The sequence below is a fragment of the Ambystoma mexicanum genome, unplaced genomic scaffold (genome assembly GCF_040938575.1).
Source record: "Ambystoma mexicanum isolate Mex_15411 unplaced genomic scaffold, UKY_AmexF1_1 Mex_scaf133, whole genome shotgun sequence".
Classification (NCBI taxonomy): domain Eukaryota; kingdom Metazoa; phylum Chordata; class Amphibia; order Caudata; family Ambystomatidae; genus Ambystoma; species Ambystoma mexicanum.
This window is the reverse complement of record NW_027182362.1, coordinates 164184-179141: the sequence shown is the minus strand read 5'-3', so window position 1 is coordinate 179141 and position 14958 is coordinate 164184. Positions and strand designations below refer to the sequence as shown.

General features: G+C 47.5%; 9 non-coding genes across 9 annotated transcripts; all 9 read right to left on the bottom strand.

The window, feature by feature from the left end:
- Positions 1-1259: 1259 nt before the first annotated feature.
- On the bottom strand, positions 1260-1332 carry TRNAV-UAC (transfer RNA valine (anticodon UAC)). The gene has a single exon. It is a non-coding gene; the product is annotated as a tRNA-Val (tRNA).
- A 3242-nt stretch (positions 1333-4574) lies between these two features.
- TRNAV-UAC (transfer RNA valine (anticodon UAC)) lies at positions 4575-4647 on the bottom strand. Its single transcript has one exon. It is a non-coding gene; the product is annotated as a tRNA-Val (tRNA).
- Positions 4648-5061: 414 nt separating this feature from the next.
- On the bottom strand, positions 5062-5133 carry TRNAP-CGG (transfer RNA proline (anticodon CGG)). The gene has a single exon. It is a non-coding gene; the product is annotated as a tRNA-Pro (tRNA).
- Positions 5134-7794: 2661 nt separating this feature from the next.
- Positions 7795-7867, bottom strand: TRNAV-UAC (transfer RNA valine (anticodon UAC)). Its single transcript has one exon. It is a non-coding gene; the product is annotated as a tRNA-Val (tRNA).
- Positions 7868-8281: 414 nt separating this feature from the next.
- Positions 8282-8353, bottom strand: TRNAP-CGG (transfer RNA proline (anticodon CGG)). Its single transcript has one exon. It is a non-coding gene; the product is annotated as a tRNA-Pro (tRNA).
- A 2689-nt stretch (positions 8354-11042) lies between these two features.
- Positions 11043-11115, bottom strand: TRNAV-UAC (transfer RNA valine (anticodon UAC)). The gene has a single exon. It is a non-coding gene; the product is annotated as a tRNA-Val (tRNA).
- Positions 11116-11529: 414 nt separating this feature from the next.
- On the bottom strand, positions 11530-11601 carry TRNAP-CGG (transfer RNA proline (anticodon CGG)). Its single transcript has one exon. It is a non-coding gene; the product is annotated as a tRNA-Pro (tRNA).
- A 2767-nt stretch (positions 11602-14368) lies between these two features.
- Positions 14369-14441, bottom strand: TRNAV-UAC (transfer RNA valine (anticodon UAC)). Its single transcript has one exon. It is a non-coding gene; the product is annotated as a tRNA-Val (tRNA).
- A 414-nt stretch (positions 14442-14855) lies between these two features.
- TRNAP-CGG (transfer RNA proline (anticodon CGG)) lies at positions 14856-14927 on the bottom strand. Its single transcript has one exon. It is a non-coding gene; the product is annotated as a tRNA-Pro (tRNA).
- Positions 14928-14958: the final 31 nt, after the last annotated feature.

The following is a 14958-nucleotide window of genomic DNA, read 5'->3' as shown; positions in this document are numbered from 1 at the left end:
TTTCTGCCCGGTCTCGAACGTGCTAACCACTACACTACAGAAACAACTGCTTGCATCCCTTTGTAGGGACTGGGAGAACAGGTGCAAAGGGCTTTGCAAGTGGACCTGCTTAAAGACTAATCAAATGCCTTGCGCCTGAAGCTCACACAATCCAGCCTAAAACATACGTCCTATCAAGCATGCGCACATATACAAGTATGCCTGTTGAGGGTCTATGCAGCGTACAGAGGGAAGGACATATTTCCACTTTGAGATCGGACGGCCAAAACTCACAAGCAAATCAAGGAATGTTACTGAGAGCTAACAGAGAACACAAAGTGCTTGTCGCAAGGACATGGCAGGCAAAGAGGTTCAGGAAGTGAATTGTTCATCGACTACTGCTTACCGAGAAAGCCAGAGAGTCTGTCCAATGAAAATAACATTGGAAAAAAAAAAAAGGAGCTCAAGTTACCCACCTTGATCGGGCTCCTCCGGACCTCTCGCACCCAAAGCGAGAATCATACCCCTTGACCAACGAGCCACGGTCCTGTGATCATCTGACGGAATTGTACTCAGCGTTTCCACCCCCCTTAGGCTTCGAGGCCAAGAATGCCTATTCCTGAAGTTTGTTCCTGCCGCTGAAAGCCTTGTCGGTGTATGAGCCAAATGAATGCCCCAGTCGGCACGCTCTGACTGTCTTCATAGCTCTTCTTCTCGTCCTGAAGGTGTTGGCACATTGACATCAGGATCAATGAAGCTGGTGGCACACCCTCCCTTCCATTCGCCCGTGAAGGGTACGTATAAAAGAGCTGTTGATGCACAGAAGAAGAAATCTAGCACAACACCAACGCGGTCTGCTGATCAATTGAAAGTGGACAAAGTGAGCGAGTGAGAGCCTTCATTTTGCACCGGATCTGCATTGGCAGAAGCTCTGAGGGCTAGGAATTTTCTTTTGCCCTTGAAAAAAAGAAAAATCCAATATCACATCTGCCTGGGTGCATGAACATTGCTCAGGGAAAAGCAGCGCCACCCTTCTGTAAGAAATAGCATTGCACAACTGCTCCCTCAGCTTTCCATCCAACTATACATAAGCACGCACATATGCAGGCATGCAATTTTAATTCATCACATATTCGGAGCAAATGTGAGTGCGCTCGTCTACTCAGAATTTATTTCAAAGCGTGTCAGAGGAACTGCTTCTTCCGTTGCAACTGCAAATAAGTTCATGGCTTGAGCTTCGAGATGGTGGAACATGAAAAGTGTAAAATGCCACCCTCTGCTGTTTCTGCCCGGTCTCGAACCAGGGACCTTTCGCGTGTAAGGCGAACGTGATAACCACTACACTACAGAAACTGCTGCATGCTATGCCCTCTGGCGGTTGAGAGAATAGGGTCAAGTAACAGTGCAATTGTCTCTGTTTGAACACTTATCAAATGCCTCACGCCCAAAGCTTTACAAATGCAGCTCATCACACACACGGCGTTACAAGCATGAACACTCAGACAAGTGTGCCAGCTGAGAGGCCGTGCAGTCTGAAGATGTAAGGGCCTCTTTAGGCATTGGTATGGGACAGCCATGAATTAACAAACAAATCCAGAAAGGTGACTGAGAGCTACTTGGGACTCCTTAATGCATGGCGCAATGAGGCGGTCCGCAAAGAGGCTTAGGAAGCCCAATGTTCATCGACCATTGTCCATCCATCAGTCCAGAGTCTATAGAATTGAAAAACACATGTGTAAAAAAGTATCGGGCCAGGCACCAATCAATGGGCTCTCTCGCACCCGAAGCGAGAATCATACCCCTAGACCAACGAGCCTACACTTGCAGAGTAGTCTAGACAATATGTAGGGATTTGACTTGGCAGTTGTACCTCTTGAGGATTGTAGCACAAGAGTATCTCTTCCTAACGTTTGCTCCTAAAGCCCGTCCTCGTCCCTAAATGATGCAAAGGCTGAGCGTCTTCACAGGTCTACTCCTCATCCCGAAGGTTGGTGGACCATTGACATCAGGGTGAAAGGTGCTTGCGATACACTGTTCCTTCCTTCCTTCCTTCCTTCCTTCCTTCCTTCCTTCCTTCCTTCCTTCCTTCCTTCCTTCCTTCCTTCCTTCCTTCCTTCCTTCCTTCCTTCCTTCCTTCCTTCCTTCCTTCCTTCCTTCCTTCCTTCCTTCCTTCCTTCCTTCCTTCCTTCCTTCCTTCCTTCCTTCCTTCCTTCCTTCCTTCCTTCCTTCCTTCCTTCCTTCCTTCCTTCCTTCCTTCCTTCCTTCCTTCCTTCCTTCCTTCCTCTTATGCTGTTTATGTAATAAGAGGGGACGATACACAGAAGAGAGAGAGTGGCCCAACACACTAGACTAGCAGTCTTCTGATCAATCTGCAGCTGGCAAGGTGGGGGAGAGACTTTATTTTGCACCTGCTGGGATATGCATTGGCAGAAGCTCTGAGGGCTGGGCCTTTCCTTTTGCCTGTAAAAACAAAAAGCAGCCCTCCTCCCTCCAGCCCTGAGAGCATGGGCGTGACACTGGCAAAAGCAGCATCTCCCCTTTGGTAAAGATGACCATTGCACAGCTGCTCACTCAGAGCTCGATCGTGCTCGATCAGGCGAGATATATTTAGGTCACCAGCAAAGTCTGTTCTCTTTTCTTGCGTAGGGTGAGCATTCACAGAGCCCAGCTTCGTTGACAAGAGTGCAAAAGGTGTATACTAAAAGCTTTCTGCTTTACTTGAGCGCCATGGCCGTTATTATATTTTGGCTGCTCCAAGCAATCTCTGTCCAGCCTATGCAAATTTCCAGCTCAAATTTTCCCAGCACTCAAAAAGTCCCTCCTCCCGCCAGCTATGCTTTCAGGAAGTTCAGCAGAAGCAGTCCAACTTCTGTTCCCAGTTCAGAGGAAAAGCTTTCTCGGGCCAGAGAAAGCCAGGGAATCACTGTACCGGCAAGTGCATTTCTTACAACTGGTAATCCCTCAGAACACAGAAATGAAGAAGCTGTATATGAAAATGTGATATTTCTTTGGTACACTAACCTATGTAACTAATATGCACCATTTCAGAGGACGGAGCGGACCCAACTGTGATCCCAGAGACCCAAATACCCAGCAGTAGGGAAAAGAAATCCTCTCTGTGCTCTGCAACATTACATACACAAAATGAAGGCGCGTGCATTTTATTATTGGCCCCATATACACAATACATGTGAGGATGCTTGCCTTCCCAGTGTATTTCTCAAGCTCTTGAGAGCATATGCTATTTCCATGGGAACGCAAATAAGTTCATACTTTACATTTGTGTGTGACAAAAGGGGAAAAAAACGATTTTGTGTAAAATGCCAGCAGAGAGTGTTTCTGCCCGGTCTCGAACGTGCTAACCACTACACTACAGAAACAACTGCTTGCATCCCTTTGTAGGGACTGGGAGAACAGGTGCAAAGGGCAGTGCAAGTGGACCTGCTTAAAGACTAATCAAATGCCTTGCGCCTGAAGCTCACACAATCCAGCCTAAAACATACGTCCTATCAAGCATGCGCACATATACAAGTATGCCTGTTGAGGGTCTATGCAGCGTACAGAGGGAAGGACATATTTCCACTTTGAGATCGGACGGCCAAAACTCACAAGCAAATCAAGAAATGTTACTGAGAGCTAACAGAGAACACAAAGTGCTTGTCGCAAGGACATGGCAGGCAAAGAGGTTCAGGAAGTGAATTGTTCATCGACTACTGCTTACCGAGAAAGCCAGAGAGTCTGTCCAATGAAAATAACATTGGAAAAAAAAAAAAGGAGCTCAAGTTACCCACCTTGATCGGGCTCCTCCGGACCTCTCGCACCCAAAGCGAGAATCATACCCCTTGACCAACGAGCCACGGTCCTGTGATCATCTGACGGAATTGTACTCAGCGTTTCCACCCCCCTTAGGCTTCGAGGCCAAGAATGCCTATTCCTGAAGTTTGTTCCTGCCGCTGAAAGCCTTGTCGGTGTATGAGCCAAATGAATGCCCCAGTCGGCACGCTCTGACTGTCTTCATAGCTCTTCTTCTCGTCCTGAAGGTGTTGGCACATTGACATCAGGATCAATGAAGCTGGTGGCACACCCTCCCTTCCATTCGCCCGTGAAGGGTACGTATAAAAGAGCTGTTGATGCACAGAAGAAGAAATCTAGCACAACACCAACGCGGTCTGCTGATCAATTGAAAGTGGACAAAGTGAGCGAGTGAGAGCCTTCATTTTGCACCGGATCTGCATTGGCAGAAGCTCTGAGGGCTAGGAATTTTCTTTTGCCCTTGAAAAAAAGAAAAATCCAATATCACATCTGCCTGGGTGCATGAACATTGCTCAGGGAAAAGCAGCGCCACCCTTCTGTAAGAAATAGCATTGCACAACTGCTCCCTCAGCTTTCCATCCAACTATACATAAGCACGCACATATGCAGGCATGCAATTTTAATTGATCACATATTCGGAGCAAATGTGAGTGCGCTCGTCTACTCAGAATTTATTTCAAAGCGTGTCAGAGGAACTGCTTCGTCCGTTGCAACTGCAAATAAGTTCATGGCTTGAGCTTCGAGATGGTGGAACATGAAAAGTGTAAAATGCCACCCTCTGCTGTTTCTGCCCGGTCTCGAACCAGGGACCTTTCGCGTGTAAGGCGAACGTGATAACCACTACACTACAGAAACTGCTGCATGCTATGCCCTCTGGCGGTTGAGAGAATAGGGTCAAGTAACAGTGCAATTGTCTCTGTTTGAACACTTATCAAATGCCTCACGCCCAAAGCTTTACAAATGCAGCTCATCACACACACGGCGTTACAAGCATGAACACTCAGACAAGTGTGCCAGCTGAGAGGCCGTGCAGTCTGAAGATGTAAGGGCCTCTTTAGGCATTGGTATGGGACAGCCATGAATTAACAAACAAATCCAGAAAGGTGACTGAGAGCTACTTGGGACTCCTTAATGCATGGCGCAATGAGGCGGTCCGCAAAGAGGCTTAGGAAGCCCAATGTTCATCGACCATTGTCCATCCATCAGTCCAGAGTCTATAGAATTGAAAAACACATGTGTAAAAAAGTATCGGGCCAGGCACCAATCAATGGGCTCGTCCGGGATTTGAACCCGGGACCTCTCGCACCCGAAGCGAGAATCATACCCCTAGACCAACGAGCCTACACTTGCAGAGTAGTCTAGACAATATGTAGGGATTTGACTTGGCAGTTGTACCTCTTGAGGATTGTAGCACAAGAGTATCTCTTCCTAACGTTTGCTCCTAAAGCCCGTCCTCGTCCCTAAATGATGCAAAGGCTGAGCGTCTTCACAGGTCTACTCCTCATCCCGAAGGTTGGTGGACCATTGACATCAGGGTGAAAGGTGCTTGCGATACACTGTTCCTTCCTTCCTTCCTTCCTTCCTTCCTTCCTTCCTTCCTTCCTTCCTTCCTTCCTTCCTTCCTTCCTTCCTTCCTTCCTTCCTTCCTTCCTTCCTTCCTTCCTTGCTTCCTTCCTTCCTTCCTTCCTCTTATGCTGTTTATGTAATAAGAGGGGACGATACACAGAAGAGAGAGAGTGGCCCAACACACTAGACTAGCAGTCTTCTGATCAATCTGCAGCTGGCAAGGTGGGGGAGAGACTTTATTTTGCACCTGCTGGGATATGCATTGGCAGAAGCTCTGAGGGCTGGGCCTTTCCTTTTGCCTGTAAAAACAAAAAGCAGCCCTCCTCCCTCCAGCCCTGAGAGCATGGGCGTGACACTGGCAAAAGCAGCATCTCCCCTTTGGTAAAGATGACCATTGCACAGCTGCTCACTCAGAGCTCGATCGTGCTCGATCAGGCGAGATATATATTTAGGTCACCAGCAAAGTCTGTTCTCTTTTCTTGCGTAGGGTGAGCATTCACAGAGCCCAGCTTCGTTGACAAGAGTGCAAAAGGTGTATACTAAAAGCTTTCTGCTTTACTTGAGCGCCATGGCCGTTATTATATTTTGGCTGCTCCAAGCAATCTCTGTCCAGCCTATGCAAATTTCCAGCTCAAATTTTCCCAGCACTCAAAAAGTCCCTCCTCCCGCCAGCTATGCTTTCAGGAAGTTCAGCAGAAGCAGTCCAACTTCTGTTCCCAGTTCAGAGGAAAAGCTTTCTCGGGCCAGAGAAAGCCAGGGAATCACTGTACCGGCAAGTGCATTTCTTACAACTGGTAATCCCTCAGAACACAGAAATGAAGAAGCTGTATATGAAAATGTGATATTTCTTTGGTACACTAACCTATGTAACTAATATGCACCATTTCAGAGGACGGAGCGGACCCAACTGTGATCCCAGAGACCCAAATACCCAGCAGTAGGGAAAAGAAATCCTCTCTGTGCTCTGCAACATTACATACACAAAATGAAGGCGCGTGCATTTTATTATTGGCCCCATATACACAATACATGTGAGGATGCTTGCCTTCCCAGTGTATTTCTCAAGCTCTTGAGAGCATATGCTATTTCCATGGGAACGCAAATAAGTTCATACTTTACATTTGTGTGTGACAAAAGGGGAAAAAAACGATTTTGTGTAAAATGCCAGCAGAGAGTGTTTCTGCCCGGTCTCGAACGTGCTAACCACTACACTACAGAAACAACTGCTTGCATCCCTTTGTAGGGACTGGGAGAACAGGTGCAAAGGGCAGTGCAAGTGGACCTGCTTAAAGACTAATCAAATGCCTTGCGCCTGAAGCTCACACAATCCAGCCTAAAACATACGTCCTATCAAGCATGCGCACATATACAAGTATGCCTGTTGAGGGTCTATGCAGCGTACAGAGGGAAGGACATATTTCCACTTTGAGATCGGACGGCCAAAACTCACAAGCAAATCAAGGAATGTTACTGAGAGCTAACAGAGAACACAAAGTGCTTGTCGCAAGGACATGGCAGGCAAAGAGGTTCAGGAAGTGAATTGTTCATCGACTACTGCTTACCGAGAAAGCCAGAGAGTCTGTCCAATGAAAATAACATTGGAAAAAAAAAAAAGGAGCTCAAGTTACCCACCTTGATCGGGCTCCTCCGGACCTCTCGCACCCAAAGCGAGAATCATACCCCTTGACCAACGAGCCACGGTCCTGTGATCATCTGACGGAATTGTACTCAGCGTTTCCACCCCCCTTAGGCTTCGAGGCCAAGAATGCCTATTCCTGAAGTTTGTTCCTGCCGCTGAAAGCCTTGTCGGTGTATGAGCCAAATGAATGCCCCAGTCGGCACGCTCTGACTGTCTTCATAGCTCTTCTTCTCGTCCTGAAGGTGTTGGCACATTGACATCAGGATCAATGAAGCTGGTGGCACACCCTCCCTTCCATTCGCCCGTGAAGGGTACGTATAAAAGAGCTGTTGATGCACAGAAGAAGAAATCTAGCACAACACCAACGCGGTCTGCTGATCAATTGAAAGTGGACAAAGTGAGCGAGTGAGAGCCTTCATTTTGCACCGGATCTGCATTGGCAGAAGCTCTGAGGGCTAGGAATTTTCTTTTGCCCTTGAAAAAAAGAAAAATCCAATATCACATCTGCCTGGGTGCATGAACATTGCTCAGGGAAAAGCAGCGCCACCCTTCTGTAAGAAATAGCATTGCACAACTGCTCCCTCAGCTTTCCATCCAACTATACATAAGCACGCACATATGCAGGCATGCAATTTTAATTGATCACATATTCGGAGCAAATGTGAGTGCGCTCGTCTACTCAGAATTTATTTCAAAGCGTGTCAGAGGAACTGCTTCGTCCGTTGCAACTGCAAATAAGTTCATGGCTTGAGCTTCGAGATGGTGGAACATGAAAAGTGTAAAATGCCACCCTCTGCTGTTTCTGCCCGGTCTCAAACCAGGGACCTTTCGCGTGTAAGGCGAACGTGATAACCACTACACTACAGAAACTGCTGCATGCTATGCCCTCTGGCGGTTGAGAGAATAGGGTCAAGTAACAGTGCAATTGTCTCTGTTTGAACACTTATCAAATGCCTCACGCCCAAAGCTTTACAAATGCAGCTCATCACACACACGGCGTTACAAGCATGAACACTCAGACAAGTGTGCCAGCTGAGAGGCCGTGCAGTCTGAAGATGTAAGGGCCTCTTTAGGCATTGGTATGGGACAGCCATGAATTAACAAACAAATCCAGAAAGGTGACTGAGAGCTACTTGGGACTCCTTAATGCATGGCGCAATGAGGCGGTCCGCAAAGAGGCTTAGGAAGCCCAATGTTCATCGATCATTGTCCATCCATCAGTCCAGAGTCTATAGAATTGAAAAACACATGTGTAAAAAAGTATCGGGCCAGGCACCAATCAATGGGCTCGTCCGGGATTTGAACCCGGGACCTCTCGCACCCGAAGCGAGAATCATACCCCTAGACCAACGAGCCTACACTTGCAGAGTAGTCTAGACAATATGTAGGGATTTGACTTGGCAGTTGTACCTCTTGAGGATTGTAGCACAAGAGTATCTCTTCCTAACGTTTGCTCCTAAAGCCCGTCCTCGTCCCTAAATGATGCAAAGGCTGAGCGTCTTCACAGGTCTACTCCTCATCCCGAAGGTTGGTGGACCATTGACATCAGGGTGAAAGGTGCTTGCGATACACTGTTCCTTCCTTCCTTCCTTCCTTCCTTCCTTCCTTCCTTCCTTCCTTCCTTCCTTCCTTCCTTCCTTCCTTCCTTCCTTCCTTCCTTCCTTCCTTCCTTCCTTCCTTCCTTCCTTCCTTCCTTCCTTCCTTCCTTGCTTCCTTCCTTCCTTCCTTCCTCTTATGCTGTTTATGTAATAAGAGGGGACGATACACAGAAGAGAGAGAGTGGCCCAACACACTAGACTAGCAGTCTTCTGATCAATCTGCAGCTGGCAAGGTGGGGGAGAGACTTTATTTTGCACCTGCTGGGATATGCATTGGCAGAAGCTCTGAGGGCTGGGCCTTTCCTTTTGCCTGTAAAAACAAAAAGCAGCCCTCCTCCCTCCAGCCCTGAGAGCATGGGCGTGACACTGGCAAAAGCAGCATCTCCCCTTTGGTAAAGATGACCATTGCACAGCTGCTCACTCAGAGCTCGATCGTGCTCGATCAGGCGAGATATATATTTAGGTCACCAGCAAAGTCTGTTCTCTTTTCTTGCGTAGGGTGAGCATTCACAGAGCCCAGCTTCGTTGACAAGAGTGCAAAAGGTGTATACTAAAAGCTTTCTGCTTTACTTGAGCGCCATGGCCGTTATTATATTTTGGCTGCTCCAAGCAATCTCTGTCCAGCCTATGCAAATTTCCAGCTCAAATTTTCCCAGCACTCAAAAAGTCCCTCCTCCCGCCAGCTATACTTTCAGGAAGTTCAGCAGAAGCAGTCCAACTTCTGTTCCCAGTTCAGAGGAAAAGCTTTCTCGGGCCAGAGAAAGCCAGGGAATCACTGTACCGGCAAGTGCATTTCTTACAACTGGTAATCCCCCAGAACACAGAAATGAAGAAGCTGTATATGAAAATGTGATATTTCTTTGGTACACTAACCTATGTAACTAATATGCACCATTTCAGAGGACGGAGCGGACCCAACTGTGATCCCAGAGACCCAAATACCCAGCAGTAGGGAAAAGAAATCCTCTCTGTGCTCTGCAACATTACATACACAAAATGAAGGCGCGTGCATTTTATTATTGGCCCCATATACACAATACATGTGAGGATGCTTGCCTTCCCAGTGTATTTCTCAAGCTCTTGAGAGCATATGCTATTTCCATGGGAACGCAAATAAGTTCATACTTTACATTTGTGTGTGACAAAAGGGGAAAAAAACGATTTTGTGTAAAATGCCAGCAGAGAGTGTTTCTGCCCGGTCTCGAACGTGCTAACCACTACACTACAGAAACAACTGCTTGCATCCCTTTGTAGGGACTGGGAGAACAGGTGCAAAGGGCTTTGCAAGTGGACCTGCTTAAAGACTAATCAAATGCCTTGCGCCTGAAGCTCACACAATCCAGCCTAAAACATACGTCCTATCAAGCATGCGCACATATACAAGTATGCCTGTTGAGGGTCTATGCAGCGTACAGAGGGAAGGACATATTTCCACTTTGAGATCGGACGGCCAAAACTCACAAGCAAATCAAGGAATGTTACTGAGAGCTAACAGAGAACACAAAGTGCTTGTCGCAAGGACATGGCAGGCAAAGAGGTTCAGGAAGTGAATTGTTCATCGACTACTGCTTACCGAGAAAGCCAGAGAGTCTGTCCAATGAAAATAACATTGGAAAAAAAAAAAAGGAGCTCAAGTTACCCACCTTGATCGGGCTCCTCCGGACCTCTCGCACCCAAAGCGAGAATCATACCCCTAGACCAACGAGCCACGGTCCTGTGATCATCTGACGGAATTGTACTCAGCGTTTCCACCCCCCTTAGGCTTCGAGGCCAAGAATGCCTATTCCTGAAGTTTGTTCCTGCCGCTGAAAGCCTTGTCGGTGTATGAGCCAAATGAATGCCCCAGTCGGCACGCTCTGACTGTCTTCATAGCTCTTCTTCTCGTCCTGAAGGTGTTGGCACATTGACATCAGGATCAATGAAGCTGGTGGCACACCCTCCCTTCCATTCGCCCGTGAAGGGTACGTATAAAAGAGCTGTTGATGCACAGAAGAAGAAATCTAGCACAACACCAACGCGGTCTGCTGATCAATTGAAAGTGGACAAAGTGAGCGAGTGAGAGCCTTCATTTTGCACCGGATCTGCATTGGCAGAAGCTCTGAGGGCTAGGAATTTTCTTTTGCCCTTGAAAAAAAGAAAAATCCAATATCACATCTGCCTGGGTGCATGAACATTGCTCAGGGAAAAGCAGCGCCACCCTTCTGTAAGAAATAGCATTGCACAACTGCTCCCTCAGCTTTCCATCCAACTATACATAAGCACGCACATATGCAGGCATGCAATTTTAATTCATCACATATTCGGAGCAAATGTGAGTGCGCTCGTCTACTCAGAATTTATTTCAAAGCGTGTCAGAGGAACTGCTTCTTCCGTTGCAACTGCAAATAAGTTCATGGCTTGAGCTTCGAGATGGTGGAACATGAAAAGTGTAAAATGCCACCCTCTGCTGTTTCTGCCCGGTCTCGAACCAGGGACCTTTCGCGTGTAAGGCGAACGTGATAACCACTACACTACAGAAACTGCTGCATGCTATGCCCTCTGGCGGTTGAGAGAATAGGGTCAAGTAACAGTGCAATTGTCTCTGTTTGAACACTTATCAAATGCCTCACGCCCAAAGCTTTACAAATGCAGCTCATCACACACACGGCGTTACAAGCATGAACACTCAGACAAGTGTGCCAGCTGAGAGGCCGTGCAGTCTGAAGATGTAAGGGCCTCTTTAGGCATTGGTATGGGACAGCCATGAATTAACAAACAAATCCAGAAAGGTGACTGAGAGCTACTTGGGACTCCTTAATGCATGGCGCAATGAGGCGGTCCGCAAAGAGGCTTAGGAAGCCCAATGTTCATCGACCATTGTCCATCCATCAGTCCAGAGTCTATAGAATTGAAAAACACATGTGTAAAAAAGTATCGGGCCAGGCACCAATCAATGGGCTCGTCCGGGATTTGAACCCGGGACCTCTCGCACCCGAAGCGAGAATCATACCCCTAGACCAACGAGCCTACACTTGCAGAGTAGTCTAGACAATATGTAGGGATTTGACTTGGCAGTTGTACCTCTTGAGGATTGTAGCACAAGAGTATCTCTTCCTAACGTTTGCTCCTAAAGCCCGTCCTCGTCCCTAAATGATGCAAAGGCTGAGCGTCTTCACAGGTCTACTCCTCATCCCGAAGGTTGGTGGACCATTGACATCAGGGTGAAAGGTGCTTGCGATACACTGTTCCTTCCTTCCTTCCTTCCTTCCTTCCTTCCTTCCTTCCTTCCTTCCTTCCTTCCTTCCTTCCTTCCTTCCTTCCTTCCTTCCTTCCTTCCTTCCTTCCTTCCTTCCTTCCTTCCTTCCTTCCTTCCTTCCTTCCTTCCTTCCTTCCTTCCTTCCTTCCTTCCTTCCTTCCTTCCTTCCTTCCTTCCTTCCTTCCTTCCTTCCTTCCTTCCTTCCTTCCTTCCTTCCTTCCTTCCTCTTATGCTGTTTATGTAATAAGAGGGGACGATACACAGAAGAGAGAGAGTGGCCCAACACACTAGACTAGCAGTCTTCTGATCAATCTGCAGCTGGCAAGGTGGGGGAGAGACTTTATTTTGCACCTGCTGGGATATGCATTGGCAGAAGCTCTGAGGGCTGGGCCTTTCCTTTTGCCTGTAAAAACAAAAAGCAGCCCTCCTCCCTCCAGCCCTGAGAGCATGGGCGTGACACTGGCAAAAGCAGCATCTCCCCTTTGGTAAAGATGACCATTGCACAGCTGCTCACTCAGAGCTCGATCGTGCTCGATCAGGCGAGATATATTTAGGTCACCAGCAAAGTCTGTTCTCTTTTCTTGCGTAGGGTGAGCATTCACAGAGCCCAGCTTCGTTGACAAGAGTGCAAAAGGTGTATACTAAAAGCTTTCTGCTTTACTTGAGCGCCATGGCCGTTATTATATTTTGGCTGCTCCAAGCAATCTCTGTCCAGCCTATGCAAATTTCCAGCTCAAATTTTCCCAGCACTCAAAAAGTCCCTCCTCCCGCCAGCTATACTTTCAGGAAGTTCAGCAGAAGCAGTCCAACTTCTGTTCCCAGTTCAGAGGAAAAGCTTTCTCGGGCCAGAGAAAGCCAGGGAATCACTGTACCGGCAAGTGCATTTCTTACAACTGGTAATCCCCCAGAACACAGAAATGAAGAAGCTGTATATGAAAATGTGATATTTCCTTGGTACACTAACCTATGTAACTAATATGCACCATTTCAGAGGACGGAGCGGACCCAACTGTGATCCCAGAGACCCAAATACCCAGCAGTAGGGAAAAGAAATCCTCTCTGTGCTCTGCAACATTACATACACAAAATGAAGGCGCGTGCATTTTATTATTGGCCCCATATACACAATACATGTGAGGATGCTTGCCTTCCCAGTGTATTTCTCAAGCTCTTGAGAGCATATGCTATTTCCATGGGAACGCAAATAAGTTCATACTTTACATTTGTGTGTGACAAAAGGGGAAAAAAACGATTTTGTGTAAAATGCCAGCAGAGAGTGTTTCTGCCCGGTCTCGAACGTGCTAACCACTACACTACAGAAACAACTGCTTGCATCCCTTTGTAGGGACTGGGAGAACAGGTGCAAAGGGCTTTGCAAGTGGACCTGCTTAAAGACTAATCAAATGCCTTGCGCCTGAAGCTCACACAATCCAGCCTAAAACATACGTCCTATCAAGCATGCGCACATATACAAGTATGCCTGTTGAGGGTCTATGCAGCGTACAGAGGGAAGGACATATTTCCACTTTGAGATCGGACGGCCAAAACTCACAAGCAAATCAAGGAATGTTACTGAGAGCTAACAGAGAACACAAAGTGCTTGTCGCAAGGACATGGCAGGCAAAGAGGTTCAGGAAGTGAATTGTTCATCGACTACTGCTTACCGAGAAAGCCAGAGAGTCTGTCCAATGAAAATAACATTGGAAAAAAAAAAAAGGAGCTCAAGTTACCCACCTTGATCGGGCTCCTCCGGACCTCTCGCACCCAAAGCGAGAATCATACCCCTAGACCAACGAGCCACGGTCCTGTGATCATCTGACGGAATTGTACTCAGCGTTTCCACCCCCCTTAGGCTTCGAGGCCAAGAATGCCTATTCCTGAAGTTTGTTCCTGCCGCTGAAAGCCTTGTCGGTGTATGAGCCAAATGAATGCCCCAGTCGGCACGCTCTGACTGTCTTCATAGCTCTTCTTCTCGTCCTGAAGGTGTTGGCACATTGACATCAGGATCAATGAAGCTGGTGGCACACCCTCCCTTCCATTCGCCCGTGAAGGGTACGTATAAAAGAGCTGTTGATGCACAGAAGAAGAAATCTAGCACAACACCAACGCGGTCTGCTGATCAATTGAAAGTGGACAAAGTGAGCGAGTGAGAGCCTTCATTTTGCACCGGATCTGCATTGGCAGAAGCTCTGAGGGCTAGGAATTTTCTTTTGCCCTTGAAAAAAAGAAAAATCCAATATCACATCTGCCTGGGTGCATGAACATTGCTCAGGGAAAAGCAGCGCCACCCTTCTGTAAGAAATAGCATTGCACAACTGCTCCCTCAGCTTTCCATCCAACTATACATAAGCACGCACATATGCAGGCATGCAATTTTAATTCATCACATATTCGGAGCAAATGTGAGTGCGCTCGTCTACTCAGAATTTATTTCAAAGCGTGTCAGAGGAACTGCTTCTTCCGTTGCAACTGCAAATAAGTTCATGGCTTGAGCTTCGAGATGGTGGAACATGAAAAGTGTAAAATGCCACCCTCTGCTGTTTCTGCCCGGTCTCGAACCAGGGACCTTTCGCGTGTAAGGCGAACGTGATAACCACTACACTACAGAAACTGCTGCATGCTATGCCCTCTGGCGGTTGAGAGAATAGGGTCAAGTAACAGTGCAATTGTCTCTGTTTGAACACTTATCAAATGCCTCACGCCCAAAGCTTTACAAATGCAGCTCATCACACACACGGCGTTACAAGCATGAACACTCAGACAAGTGTGCCAGCTGAGAGGCCGTGCAGTCTGAAGATGTAAGGGCCTCTTTAGGCATTGGTATGGGACAGCCATGAATTAACAAACAAATCCAGAAAGGTGACTGAGAGCTACTTGGGACTCCTTAATGCATGGCGCAATGAGGCGGTCCGCAAAGAGGCTTAGGAAGCCCAATGTTCATCGACCATTGTCCATCCATCAGTCCAGAGTCTATAGAATTGAAAAACACATGTGTAAAAAAGTATCGGGCCAGGCACCAATCAATGGGCTCGTCCGGGATTTGAACCCGGGACCTCTCGCACCCGAAGCGAGAATCATACCCCTAGACCAACGAGCCTACACTTGCAGAGTAGTCTAGACAATATGTA